At 38.1% G+C, this 15,353-nt stretch overlaps 1 protein-coding gene across 1 annotated transcript in view; it reads right to left on the bottom strand.

Moving 5' to 3' along the window:
- LOC126380772 (probable cationic amino acid transporter) overlaps positions 1–13,869 on the bottom strand; it is a 168,700-nt gene extending 154,831 nt beyond the window's left edge. The window contains exon 1 of the mRNA XM_050030371.1: positions 13,792–13,869. The gene's annotated coding sequence lies outside the window, so the exon portion shown is untranslated. The remainder of the gene's footprint in view (positions 1–13,791) is intronic.
- Positions 13,870–15,353: the final 1,484 nt, after the last annotated feature.

The raw sequence follows: 15,353 nt of genomic DNA, 5'->3' as shown, positions 1-15,353 counted from the left end.
TAAGTGATTTGGCTACCTATCAGATCCCAGACAGATAATCCCATCTAATAATAAACTTTTTTACTAAGTTTAAATCGCTTGATAAGATCCAGTGTGTTTTGCGAAGCTCGTTTTCGAAGTTGTTTAAAATGAACCCCAAGTATATCATAACACTAGCTTTTGCCCGCGACTTCGTCCGCGTGGCGTGTATCTATATTACGCGGTTTAGATTTTTTCATACAAATGTTTTTTCCCGCTAACTCTCGTTCCTGTAGGAATTTTGCAATATCCTGTTGCAACTAAGCTTAAGGTTTACTAAGGTACCTGCATGCCAAATTTCAAGCGTCTAACTTAAGCGGTTTAGATTTTTCATACAAAAGGATTTTCCCGCTAATTCCCATTCCTGTGGGAATTTCGGAAATTCCTTTCTTAGTGTACCTTTACGGTACCTAAGCTACGTCCCTTCCAAATTTCAAGTGCCTACGTTTAGCCGTTTAGGCTGTGCGTTGATATGTCAGTCAGTCAGTTTATCCTTTTATATATTTAGATACTTGGGGTTTGCTTCTATGCTGTTCTGGGAGCATATAAAAAACATAGAACACGTTCAGCTGCTTCTCTTCCCGGGCATGTCGTAAAAACCGACAGAGGGATTGTGTCCTCTAACATGATGGACTAATGTTATGGGCGATAGGCTGATCCCTTATCACCATAAGGTTCATCATATCCATCTTTGGACTTCGTATCAACAGTGGCTGCAAGTTGTCTTTGATTACTTGTGGCTCTGCCCACCCCATTAGGGATTACGGGCGTGAGTTTATGTATGTATACTTGGGGTTCATTTTAAACACCCCCCACGTGTCCGGCTTCTATACTTCTATACTGTATGAGAGCCTCACAGTTACACAGGAAGTGTAGTGGCGTCTCATGTTTCTTTTATTCAGAATTTGCATAAAGGGAACTCAGTCTCCATTCTACGTAGGTGCTTGGTCAGTCTGCAGTCAACCGACCGATGACGAATCGTTTTTTTGAAGACGCCTTGCAGCCACTTTCGCTATAAATTCCCGTATTATGTACTATTATGAATGTATGTACTATTATTATTACATACGGGAATTTATAGCGAAGAAATTGCCGAACGCAAGTGGAGATGGGCGGGACACATTGCTCGAATGAGCAAGGAAAGATGGACCCGGAGATTGTTAGAGTGGCGCCCACGAGCATTCACAAGACCGAGAGGAAGACCACCAATGAGATGGAAGGAGGACATTGTGCGGCACGCAGGATATGGCTGGATGTCGATAGCCCAGGATTGTCGGAAATGGAAAAACATGGAAGAGGCCTACGTCCAAAATTGGATATAAATTTAGGTTGATATAGATAGATAGAGATAGACTATTATGAAGCTTTAGATGCTCGCTTATAACCTCGTAACGCCGAAGCATAATTACGATTTCGAAGTAATAAACGACGGTGGTACCTTGAAAAGGACCAAATTTTTGTAGTCGTAAAGGCCGAGCACTTCTAGTACAAATTTTAAAGTGTTAGAGTTATCCGATCGGGTTCAAATTAAGTGGAGACCTATGTAAGGATGAATAGAAGACATTTTTGAAAAAATTACGTTTTTTTTTTAGTTCTTCCAGAAGGACTCCCGGTTTAAGTCACTACTTTTAGTAAAATTTGAAAAATATTATTATTATAAAGGGTTATGTATTTTTTCATTAACATACATACCTATTTGTACGTCATAAATATGTGTATATACTTACATATTTAAATATAAAATAAGTAACGAGTTTTAGTTTTTATGATGTAGTTTGTGATTAGTCCCTCTGGAAGTACATTAGGTTTATATTATTAGGAAAAAAAATAATTCATGGTGTCAGTTTAGATCATCATTAGAAGGAAAAAAGAAATAAAATGAAGACGGTAGTTTTTTTTAATCATAAGATCACGTAAGCAAGTCAGTCTATATCGGTATGATTTAATCACATATAACAATTTAAAAAACTTTTTGAAAAATATCCGGACATGACACCTAAAGTCCCTTGCAAAGGACTAAAAAAGTTTGCTTTCATATTGCTAACGATATCGATACGAAATTGATAAAATAACTATGTCATGTTGTTGATTATTATCTTACCTGCGATTTCTGAAAATAATGTGTATGAAAAACTACGAAATTCGATTATTAACTTGATTTTTGTTTTACCTCGTCGCCGTGTGCGCGCCATCTTTACCAATAAAATGACAAATTACGACAAGTGATACATATTTCTTTTTTATTAAAGCCACCTATTCACGAAATTGAATGAACTAGTTCATAGACAAAATACTTTTTTTATCAATCGGCGCAAAGGTTTGAATTAAATTGACAGGCAAAGTTTTGGTACTTTTAAAAGTACCTTCGTTGATTATTAGAACAAACTATTTCAAAACCTTCGGCCTTTATGACTACAATTATTTGGTCCTTCTCAGAGGACCCCAGGGCTTACGAGGATAAAGTCAGAAAATCGCCCCGTGGCGCTTTCAATGCAACTAAAATATGGACAGCTCACTTATCGCATGTAAATATCAATGTTGTCGATCAATGGTGAATACTAATTAAAATGGAAATAGTATATTTTGCTCCTCGACATACCTCACCCGCAAGTAGGGCAGATTGTAAATTAAATACTAATATGTATAATTATATTGCGTGCATTCGTAAACATTAGCATTGTTATTATAAAACGAAGACTAAAAGATAAACTAGGTTTAAACTTACACTTAGGTATGTCACGAAGGAAGTCCCGCAGCCGCGCCGCTGCGGCACTGTCGCAGATTCTGCATAAAATTATTATGACTTGTCAATTAGATTCATTATAATCCGTCGACTTCTTACGTGGCGCGTAGTTTAGACGTGGTTAATTTTATAACAGCACTGTAGGAATCTAAGCGCAATCAGCTATTTTTAAAACGGACTAAAAATGCACTGAAGATGGCTAATCGGAAATCTTTTCACAATAAATATATTAAGTAAGTATATTTGCAATCCGTGACCCCTTTTCTCTAAGGTTTTACCCATAAACGACCAAAGTACATACAATTTAACTTTGATACAAAAGATAGCTTCATTTCACTGCTGCAGTACGTGAGTTACGCGGGGAATGCGAATGTAGAGCAGTGCTTCTATTGCAGGCAGAAAGGGACTCTTTCTTCTCCATCACTCTATACAACCGTTTACCGCTTTCATAATAATATATGATAATCTCACGACTATATCCCAATTGGGGTAGTCAGAGGTACATCCATCGAAACATGAACTAAAACCCACACATCACCAAGCTTTCTGTTAGACCAACGTCGGTGAACGATCGGTGGTGAACTAGAAAAACATGGCCGTAATTGGATAAGACGATAAATAAAGACAAATCTAAAGGTGACAAAAATGTTTTCTTTTTTTATCTTATTTATGATATTTCATAAAAAAATTTTGATGATAATGAGAACGAAATTTTGTCACATTTTCCTATGACGTCACAGGTTGCATTTTCACACATATTTCACTTCACTGTCTTTTTGTGCTTTGACGTTTAGTAAATAGTACTGATTTGACTAGTTGGAAACTTTGAAACTTTATACATACTTACATACTTACTTTTCTTTTAGATGTAAGTATGTATAAAATTCTTGTACCGTATAAGTACTAAACTATAAAGTCAGGGTCACAATGTGATGTGATGATTTCAGTTTTAGCATTATTAATTACAAGGGCCGTTGTATCATTGGGGCCATACCTCACTACACCATACTGACGCCACCACATTTCGCGCCTACAAAATGTATAAAGGGTCACCTGGTTGCATAACAAAGTTTACGCAACCTAATCTCGAATAACTTTCCGCTGGTTGAGCAACCATGGTCTTCTAGCGAGATAAGGCACTTAGCTACACAAAGTTTCATGAAACTCTTGCAATTAGCGAGAAGAGTAGAGGTAACCGCTGACAGAGTCTGTGTTCTCCAAAAATTACTAAACACGTTTAAGTGAGATTGAACGTTTTACTTTTTATTCGGTATCATTATTAAAAATAACGTGCTTAGAAATTTGTAGTAATTAATAGCTTTTTACTCAGGGTAACGAAAACTTTGGGAGATAATAATTCCAGCCATGATTCTGAGTTGATATCAAGTGAAATTTTCCGTGGCAAAATTTTTGTGATTTCTTTAAATTATTTTCAATATCACACTTTTCCTCTTGATATAAACTCTCAGAACCATGGTCTAATTCCTCCTTCTCAGTATTCGTTACGATGTCACTAACATTCTGTATAATTCTGACGCCTTACATAGAGCTGCGTCCATGCGTCATCGGATGTTATCTCCGGCCTCTAGATGAGGTCCTTGACTGAATTCCTACAGATCAGACTAGTCTGCGGTCGATTTATGATATCATCTTTACTGCTTTCCGTAGACTACTTCGAAACATTGTCTTTTACGACATTCGACAGTAAAACTCATCGAACATGTTTATAGAGGTAGAGGTAAGTAGTTTTGTTTTGCCGTTGTATATTGAGAACCTCGGCACAACTGGTTTTCTTACACTGTCCTTTGACTGGATATGATGTTTTTGACTGGATGTGATATTTCGGCAGATCGGGATGTTATTATCTGGATGTCATGTTTTGACTGGTTATGATGTTTTTGATTGGATTTTATCCAAATCACGTCCACGGTTTAGGCTTGAAAAGGTAATAAACAGACATACTTACAGACATATATACTTAAACAGATACTCGTCTACTAGTGTTCAAAACGCACATTCAGTTATGAGCGATAGTATTCGACGCGCGGGACTTTTGCCTCGCACTGTCTGTGTCCCGTTTCACGGCTTTGTTGCGCACGCCAAAATACTTCATAATCATCATCATCAGCCCATTAACATCCCCACTGCTGGGGCACGGGCCTTCTCTATGGATGGGTAGGGAGATCGGGCCTTAAACCATCACGCGGGCCCAGTGCGGATTGATGGTTATTAACGACTGCTAATGCAGCCGGGACTAACGGCTTAACGTGCCTTCCGAAGCACGAAGGAGCTCAAGATGAAAACTTTTTTTTTGTGGTCACCCATCCAATGACCGGCCTTTGCGAAAGTTGCTTTACTTCAACAATCGCAGACCGAGCGCGTTAACCGCTGCGCCACCGAGCTCCTCAAAATACTTACTTGACGCTTATCACTATGTTTTGGATACAATTTATACAATACCTTCGTAAATTATAGCCTTATATTATTCTGATTTAAATCTATATTATTGTGAAGATTTTTGATTAAGTTTGCGTTAATAAGCAATAAACATATAGACGTCTGGACATCCATACACCCTCACAAACTTTTGCGGTTATAAATGCTAAGTATTTTAGTAGGATGTGCGCTTGAAAATTATACTTGATATAGAATTTGTTCAGAAATAACATACATACATACATAAACTCACGCCTATTTCCCACCGGGGTAAGCAGAGACTATAGAATTCCATTTGCTTCGATCCTGACACACTTCTCTTGCTTCCTGCACATTCATCAATCGCTTCATACACGCACAACGGTTCAGAGTAGATCATATTAAACCTTTTCTAAGGACATCTCCAATTTGGTCATCGTAAGTCCTTCTCGCTCTTCCTCTGCCAGCCCTACCATTAACTTTTGCTTTATATACCGCTTAAGAAATAAGGCCGCAAATAATGCGTAATTATTTGTCCTGAATTTTTGATTTGTGCAAAGAATTATTGATTGATTGAAATTTGCATCTCCGTAGATATCGTACGTGACTACCTTATCCGCACACGCGATATATCCCGTCAGAAACACAAATTGAATATGTTACTGAGGGATCAGCGGAAAAAAACGTCTATGTCAAAAGAAAATTACGTAAGTAGGTTATTTTATTTATTTCATAAGTAACATGATATCGTAAAAGTCAAAGCCTACGTGAATTCTATTTATAATTACAATTTACGCTAATACCACCACCCAATACCAGGTAATACCATATTTATTGCGAATAAATAATTATGAATTATTATTATGAATTTGATTGCGAATGATTTTCCAAATAAGTTATTTAAAAAGGTGGGTATTACTTAACTTGGGATAACGTGGGAGTCAGTAAAGTCGGAGCTTCCTAATTAATTTCTTATTTGACAGGGACAGGTCCGATTTTGATGATTTTTTTTGTAGAAGTAGTTTTTTTGGCAGAAGACAAGATGGAATCCGCTGCCCTATTTTTCCCTAAAAAGTAGCATGCAGAGCAATGCTACATCGACAAGAGCGTGGCTCTTAAATTAGTGATAATGAATGGTAGTTTTTATATAATTTAAAATCAGAAACATCTTGAGTGGAGCAAATAAATATTTCGAACAATGTAAAAAAAGATTGATTTTTTTCTTCAAACGAAATGCACGACGATAAAAATAACATACATAATAGGATTGCCATAGTTCCGAAATAAATCTATATAAACATAATATAACAGACAATGTTGTGTTATCTACACTGTTTTCGTGTCGTTATGAGAGGGTCAGGAATTACCCACATTTATCCACACTGACTCGGCCCGCCCCTAATTGTATGAAACGGTTTTTTTAGTAGAAGAATACATCACTACGAATCACGTCATGCAATTCTTAGGATAGAGTGTACTACTGTGATTGATGTACAGGGGGGTTAAAATGGCCACATCGAAGCAATTCATCTAAGAAAGCAATATTGCTATTTGATATTTGTTTGCATTGCGCATTTACTTTTATATGCGCTTTTATTTGAGGAGCTCTGTGGCACAGCGGTGAACGCACTCGGTCTTCGATTGTTGAAGTTAAGCAACATTCGCAAAGGCCGGTCATAGGATGGGTGACCACAAAAACAAAGTTTTCATCTCGAGCTCCTCCGTGCTTCGGAAGGCACGTTAAGCCGTTGGTCCCGGCTGCATTAGCAGTCGTTAATAACCATCAATCCGCACTGGGCCCGCGTGATGGTTTAAGGCCCGATCTTCCTATCCATCCATAGGGAAGGCCCGTGCCCCAGCAGTGGGGACGTTAATGGGCTGATGATGATACGCTTTTATATGTCTTCATAAAAACAAAACCTTTCTTTGCATTTTATAAAAATGTGTTCAAAACATAAGCGGTAAATGTTGTATAATTAAGAATGGCTATGGAGGAGCGGATCCTGTTGTCACAGGTGTTTTTACAATTACTAGCAGGTTCCAACCCTGATATTGTTAATTAAATAAACTTTATTTTATTTTTATTTTTTAGATTTGTTCCGTGACCCCTTTTCTCTAGGGTTTTACCCATAAACGACAAAAGTACATACAACTTATCTTTGATACAAAAGATAGCTTCATTTTACTGCCGCTGTCGTGAGTTACGCGGGGAATGCGAATGTACGAATGTGTTTACTCTAATCAGTTACTTTTTACTACCTATGGAATTTGTATAAAAAAACAACCTATGACGTCATAGATAAACGTGAGAAAATGTCGCCGCACTTGTTACATTTTTCTATATTAAAATTAATAAATAAGTTAAATAGAAACAAAGAAAACGTTTTTGGTCACCTTTGGATCTGTCTTTATTTAGTAATCAAAATTTCAAAATTTATCTTTCACCTAGGAAACTACCCAATTTGTTTCCGAGAAAATATTCGGTTATCTACTCTTCCAAAACCAACTGCAGTCACTGTTCGCTATTAGTAGATACGGTATACATAGTCTAATCCACCAGACAACTCGTATTAATTTCTGTGAGGTAAGTATTTAATAATTTTTACCTTGTTTAATATTTTATTACGTATCGACCGAATCAAAATACGTAGTTTACTAAGTATAATAGTATACGTAAATCTTTAAAAATGAGTAAAACTTTTGTTTTCATGTCATTTTCAAAAATTATGCATAATAAAACATGAACAGCCTATACGTCCCACTGCCGGGCACAGGCCTCCCCTCAATCAACCGGAGGGGGTATGGAGCATACTCCACCACGCTGCTCCAATACGGGTCGGTGGAGGTGTTTTTACGGCTAATACCCGGGACCAACGGCTTAACGTGTCCTCCGAAGCACTGAATCATCTTACTTTTGCGGACAATCAGGTGATTCAAGCCTGAAAAATCCTTACCAAACTACGGACAGTCTCAAAAAGTGATTTCGACAATGTCCCCATCGGGAATCGAACCCGGACCTCCAGATCGTGCGCCTAACGCTCTAACCACTAGACCACGGAAGCTGTTTTCAAAATTATACGGTGCCTATAAAATAGGTCAGCGATAATATGAGCTAAGTGTCTTGACAAATGAATGATTTATTTGTTTATTTATTTATTTAAGTATATGTAACTCCTCGTATTGTGACCCACTAACATGTCCTTTGAACACAACAATAGAGTATCGTGTAACGCCCCGATTGTTGGCCTTCTGTCCGAGAAAGTAAGGTCAAGTGTATACAGGGTGTTAGTGACATCACAACGAATACTAAAGGGGATGATTCAGACAATGATTCTGAGTAAATATCAAGATTTATTTTGATTTTTTTTTATTATATACATGGCGATGGAAAATTCCACTTGATAATGACTCAAAATAATACGTAAACTGAATCACTTACACCCCGTACAAGTACGTAAAGGTACTTAGCTATAAAAGTGCGTATGTGTGTTAGTGATACCGTAACGAATACTGAGGGGGTTGATTCCGACCATGATTCCAAGTTGATATCAAATGGACTTTCCTGTCGGAAAATTGATGAAATTTTTTTTTGAATTTTCTGTTCTATACTTTTGCGTCGGAAACCCAGTCCACTTAACAACATCCTAAAATCGTGGTCCGATTCATCCTTCAAAATTTTCGTTACGATGTCCTAACACCCTGTATTATACCCACTTCAGTGTACAGTCTCTTCTAAAAATATGTACAAGCTTTAAAGTATTGGCTTTAAAAACAAAGTCTCATTAAAAATGACAAATATTATCATAATTAAAACACATAATAACCGGTTCTTACCACGTTTAAAATAGGGATATGAGACTCCACGCAGACATATCTGTCTACCCTCTTTCTTAGAAAGACACTTGCAACAGTGTCGAAATATCGGGAGTCTCATATCCCTATTTTTAATGCGGTAAGAACCCGTTATTATGTGTTTTAATGATGATAACAACCGCGTAAACTTAAAACAATGGACAAATATTATGTATATGTGACATGGTTCTAAAGGAAGTACTCCTATATAATAAAGATGCCGATTCCGGCAGACAAAACTTATTTTATTTTAGCTCTAAAAAATAGAACCGTCCTTCACTTACGACGAGTGCAAGACAGAGATGAAGCTAGTTTTAGAACTGTCAAATTAAAACTATGCTGGTGTCTGAGGTTTGGTGCTTGTTAATAGAAAATAAGGACGATCAATTGACTAAGACAGCACCCCCAATCGAATCGTGTTCGAGTATTAGCTGACAGTCGCTGTCCCCGTAAGAAAGTTAACGTGAAGACAAAAGTCACGAACAATCAAATTAGCGCGAAACACAAGGAATTAGGTACTTAGTGAATTAATAAACAAATTCAAGCTGCGTTCAATATCTACCTACTTTATCATTCTCATTCGTAGTTTATCCCAGTAGATTTTAATTTCTAGTTTCCAATTGCCAGTATTCATTTCGTACGATTTATTTACATCGAAAACCGAAATTCAGACATCGAATCAAAATAATTATTGGACATCCCAATATTTAATTCCCCAGATCAATTTCATAGCTGCAAAAAAACTATATGAAGTTTTCGAATTCAACCGATGTTTTCCGCGAAACTTAATTACGAATAAAATTGTAGGGAGAAAATTGTGTGCTTGCAGAAAAACGACAGCTTCTATAAGTAGGTACTCAATTATGTTATTTGTTCATCTGAAATACTGATGAAAATAATTTAAAAGGGACTCCTTCGTTACGAAAAGCAATTAATTAATTTATTATATTACCAGACGTTTTTCCCACTACTGTGCAAAGGCTTCTACCGTGTCATAATTAATTATGAACAAATATTGCCAATTTATTAATGAAGTTTGCAATAATGTTTACTAACTCATACAACTGGTGTTTAAGGTACTAACCCGATACCGACCCCGCCGGCGTGGTCGACGACTTCCCTCAATCAGCGCTTATCGCTATCGACCCACTAGGTTCGATTAATTCATTCAAATATTTTTCCTCTCAGAAGACGCCCTGAGCCGAGGTTCGCGACCAACTGGGCACCATCACGCCTGTTGTTTCATACTACCTAGTATCTTCACTCTCAACTCTCTCTCCTCTTCTTTATAACGTCTTCTTCTTCTACTACATTCTTCTTACATCTACTTCTTTATAAAGTACTGTCATAGTTTCCGTTCTGAGGTTTTCTCTTTTCCATACGTAGTCATTTCACTTTTTTTATTTTGCACTGTCTATCCCGTTACGATTTTATTAAATTAACCTAAAAGTTGTTTGGAAGAGATTGCTACCTAAGCACTGTTTATAAAACTATAATAACTACTACCATAAACTGTTTATTATTGTGTATTTTTAAAGTGTGTTGTGCAATAAAGAATTTTTGTACTTATTGTAATGTATCAAATACAAACTGACAAATAAGAAAAAGTATTGCAATTGCAATCGATATAAATATGTTTTAATGTCAATAATGATAATGGGTTTAAAAAATAATATGAAATATGATGTTTAATGGCCATTGCCGATGGCCGCTGGAGCGGAAAGGTTCTAGAATGGCGACCACGTGTCGGACGACGCTCAGTGGGTAGGCCCGCTACAAGGTGGACCGACGATCTGGTGAAGGTCGCGGGAAGCCGGTGGATGCGAGCAGCGCAGGACCGATCGTAGTGGAGATCCTTGGGGGCCTATGCCCAGCAGTGGGCGTCGTACGGGTGATGATGATGATGATGTTTAATGGTTTGTGATGGGGTTTTTGGAATTTGCAAATGGGATTCCCGGTGGGAAATAGGTTTTTTTTTTGACGTGGCTTAATGTAGATTAGCCGCGCAGATGGCATTAACTACTTGGCCGGAACTGTGGGAAATAGGCGTGAGTTTATGTATGTATGATAAAGGCGGGGAGGACTGCGATTATTATGTCAGGGTCGGCGCAAACAGGCCATCTACCACATACACCGTTAGGCTGCGTTTCCGTTGAGGCGGAGCTGGGCGGAGATGAGCGGAGATGTGCAGGAATCGACCAATCACCGCGAAGGAGAGAGTGACAAAACGTCTTCGTTTTTCGCTCTCTCGAACGCTGTGATTGGTCAAATCCGCACATCTCCGCTCTTCTCCGCGTCAGTGGAAACCCGGCCTTAACCCTCGCGCGCTACCGCCACATTTTATTCACCCTCTCTGCGCGGGGTCTTACGATAAGTATGAAGATGCTAATGCTATACGTGCGTTATACCAATACAACGTTCCAAGTTAGTCTTTTCGTCTTTAATCTCACATAGTTTTCAATTAGTTTCCTCTAATCGATACACGTTTTGTATGTAATAACTCGCTCTCATTTTGTGTGAATATATTTTTCACGTCTGACTTGTTTCCTAAGGTATTCAAAGAGTTCAAGGAAACAATTTAAATAAAGAACCTCCTTCACAACCCTCTGTACCGTAAATACCAATCCAAGGCCGCCTCATGTTTTATTTATGCATGGTAGGTACACCACGTGTGCGTAACAGTAAGACAGGATTTTTTGAACTTTGCTTTTCGTAGAATCCAACTCTGATGACAGCCAAAACCGGTCAAGTGTCAGTCTGACGCACCGAGGGTTCCGTACAAATTGCCATTATTAGACCCTACATACCAACAGCCACTTGGCCAGAGTGCTCATCAAGACAAATCAAAGAAATCCAAACTCGAGGGTCTTGCGTCCTATCCTAGTTCCTATCCTATAACCACATGGTTAGGTATCATTAGATATTGAATACCAACCACTTAGGGCCGTACTACTCGTCAAGATAAACAAAACTAGCCCAAACTCGGGGGCTTTACTTCATTTTAATGTTGAGTTCCTATCCTATAACCATATGGTTGTCATCAGACGCTGAATACCAAACCACCTAGGACCACAGTGCTCATAAAGACAAATCAAACTAGCCCAAACTCGAGGATTTTACGTCATTTGAATGTCGACTTCCTATTTCCTATACTATGACTAGGTAGTCATCATCAGACGCTGAATACTAACCACCTGGGGCCATACTGCTCATCAAGACTCATTAAACAAGTCCAAACTCTTAGACTTACGACATTTTACTATCGAGTTCCTATGACCACCTGATCATCATCAGACCCTGGATCCTTTAATCATATCTAAGAACCGTCATAGCACAATATAACATCACAACAAATGCAACACACGCACGCAACATAGCTGCCTACCCCTTTGGGGATACAGACATGATGCCGTGGTATTTTTTTTTTAGAAAAAATGGTATTAGAAACCTCAATATTATTTTTAAAGACCTACCTATCAATATATGTGTAATGTGTATACCCAACATATATGTATTGTGTTTAATGAAAAAAAAAATGATTTTAAGTTAAGTATAGGGAACCTCCATATATTTTTTAATTTTCTCAAGTTTTAACAGATAGTTCTTATAGTTCCAGAAAAAAGAAAATTCCAGAAGAAAAAAACTGTGACATACGATCGGACAGACAGACAGTCATGACGAATCTATAAGGATTCTGTTTTTGCCATTTGGCTATGGAACCCTAAAAAGCTTAGATACAACTAAATGTATGACACCAAACGTGGCTAATACTAAAGTTAAATTATTTTTCTGCTTTCCCTTTATTGTGCGTATGCATTTTTGTCTGTAAAAATGTGACATGTACGTCAAAGCGATCAAAGGAAAACATTAATAGAATCGAGCTCGTGACACCTATCAATGTTTCACGTACGCGTCATAAATCATAAACTCGAATTTTACTCACTTAATTTGCATCGCAAATATTTCGTTCCAAAATCGAATATATACATATATACTTAATTTGTATTTTGATATGTTGATATACCTTGCGTTTGTTTTTCTGCGCTACAACACACACTATGTGAAAGAATTTGTCTTTCCCAATTTTTCTAAGTACATTAGGTATTATATTTTATAAATGTATCCACGTTCATAAAAAACACGAATATCACGTTTTTCTTCTACGACCACACTAAATTGCTTGTAAAGAGCTAAGTCTAAATACTTAAGACCGCTAACAAACCCTACAAAGAACGAGCCCAGCTTTTGTCCCAAAGTACACATTAAACAATGGTCTAGGCAAAGAATTGAAATCTTCCCTCCGCTGACTTTATAATATAATATCCATAGATATTCTAGACTCATATTCTTGATGTGTTTCTAACCTTGCTGCAAGTTATGAAAGTTATCTTAAGTTTGTCGCAGTGTACGACAAACAGAATCCGGTAGCGTGTCCTTCCAGTATACCCTACTGAACATCAAAAGCCTTGTTACATCACGGGGGTCGTAGCCTTAGCCTATAATTAACTCTACTTTCTCCTTCAGGCGCGAAAATATAATATCTTGTGCCCATCGCCGAAGGCCAAGTAGGTACACGGAAAGTTATGTGAAGATTTAAGTTGGAAAAAGTTGACATTGAAGCACTGTTTCAGTCATCGTAACTTGGCAGAAAACTGCTGCTGCAAGGTCAATTGTGGAATCCGAAAAGAAAGTGATGGCAAGTAGTCCGGCGGTTGGCGGTTGACGGTCGGCAGTTGTCGGCGGCGCAGACGGCTGATACTCACGGTGAGCGCGCGAGGAGAGGGAGCGGGCCCGCGCCGCGGAGCGCGTGACGGCGAGGTGGCGGTGGCGGTGGCGGCGTGGCGGCGCGCGCGTGCGACAGCGGGCGCGTGGGTGGCGGCGCGACCGTCCGCCTCGGTTCAGCGTACCACACTGCTTATCGACCCCTCGCCTCGCCTGCCGCCCTAATACGCCGCCGCGCCCGCTTACGGCGCACCGTTGCCAAAATGTGAGAAACCTTTAACAATTCATCCTTCATTATTCTCGCCGTCGCCGGCACGATCGATGTCCACGTGACGCGGATTCACTTTCATCAGGTGGAACAAGTAGTAGTGGTGCAGCGTGCGGCCGGCACGAGAGCCCGCCGCCCGCGGCGATCGATGCCACCAGTAACCAAACTAAAACCATGTACAATGAATTCCTGGAATTTATGTTCGCATATAAAATACTATTCACAGAAATTGAGCGCACAGAAATATTTCCAATAAAAGGCAGCTGGAAACGGAATCGGAACTAAAGTTTAATTAAACACAGATGAAAATAACATGTATGTTAATATGGATGGAATGAATATAATATTTATTATTATTAATTTTATAACTGTAAGTTACCTTATAATAATACACGACTATTGTTAAGAATAATGGTAGATTACTTAAATGAATAGATGTTTCAGTAAGTTCGTTAATACAGGCGTTTGCGTTTAAGTAGACAAGACAAAGGGACAAGATTTCTGTAGGATGGTAACCTACAATCTGCGAGAGACGTGAAAGCGGCAAACAAATTGCCAGATTCAACCAGTCATGCTCCAAAATTACAGTTACTAAGTAAAATCAATAATACTTACCTATTGACAAAAACACGTCTTAAAAATATGACACCATGAAATCATATCTATTTATATGTACGTAATTACAAAGCATAGGTATAATAAACATTAAAGTAAGTTAGTAGGAATTCTTCTTTTTTCTTTACCCCCAATCCATGAACAAAGTATACAATTGAATTGAAATATAAAATTATTTATTTCTCTTCCTTTCGTAAGTAAACACCTGCGGATGTTTATGTATTTCTATGTCTCATACGGCACACTTGAAACTTTGCTGCAATTTGAAGAAAGTGGTTTTATTACTTATACTTTTTCTTTAGGTAGATATCTGATAACATGTTTAATAATTAAATAAAATCAAACATTTATTCTGCTTAAAAATATTGAAACACCTAATAAAAAAGAAAAACTTGAACCGCCAAGTTCACTTTCAGTTCGTTGAAACATTTTTATTAAAATGTTCAAAGAACGCAATATTCTTTTTCGCTCGAATGTTGAGAACGGAGGTTACTGCGGCTTACAAAAATATCAATTCAAACAATGGTTAGCCGTGCCCCACTGCACTTCGTAATGGCTATAGAATGTAGGCCACCTCGGCGCGCTCTAATGACACACAGAGGTGCAAATAACTGGTTAATAATTAAACTTCTAAGGCTTTCTAGAAATAATTTTATTTTACTAGAGACCTAGTATTAAACAAGGACCAATGTCTGTCCGTCTTTTTTCTGCCGGGAATTT

The sequence above is a fragment of the Pectinophora gossypiella genome, chromosome Z (genome assembly GCF_024362695.1).
Source record: "Pectinophora gossypiella chromosome Z, ilPecGoss1.1, whole genome shotgun sequence".
In the NCBI taxonomy this organism is placed as follows: domain Eukaryota; kingdom Metazoa; phylum Arthropoda; class Insecta; order Lepidoptera; family Gelechiidae; genus Pectinophora; species Pectinophora gossypiella.
Note: the sequence above shows the minus strand (reverse complement) of the source record. Positions and strands in the feature narration are given on the sequence as shown.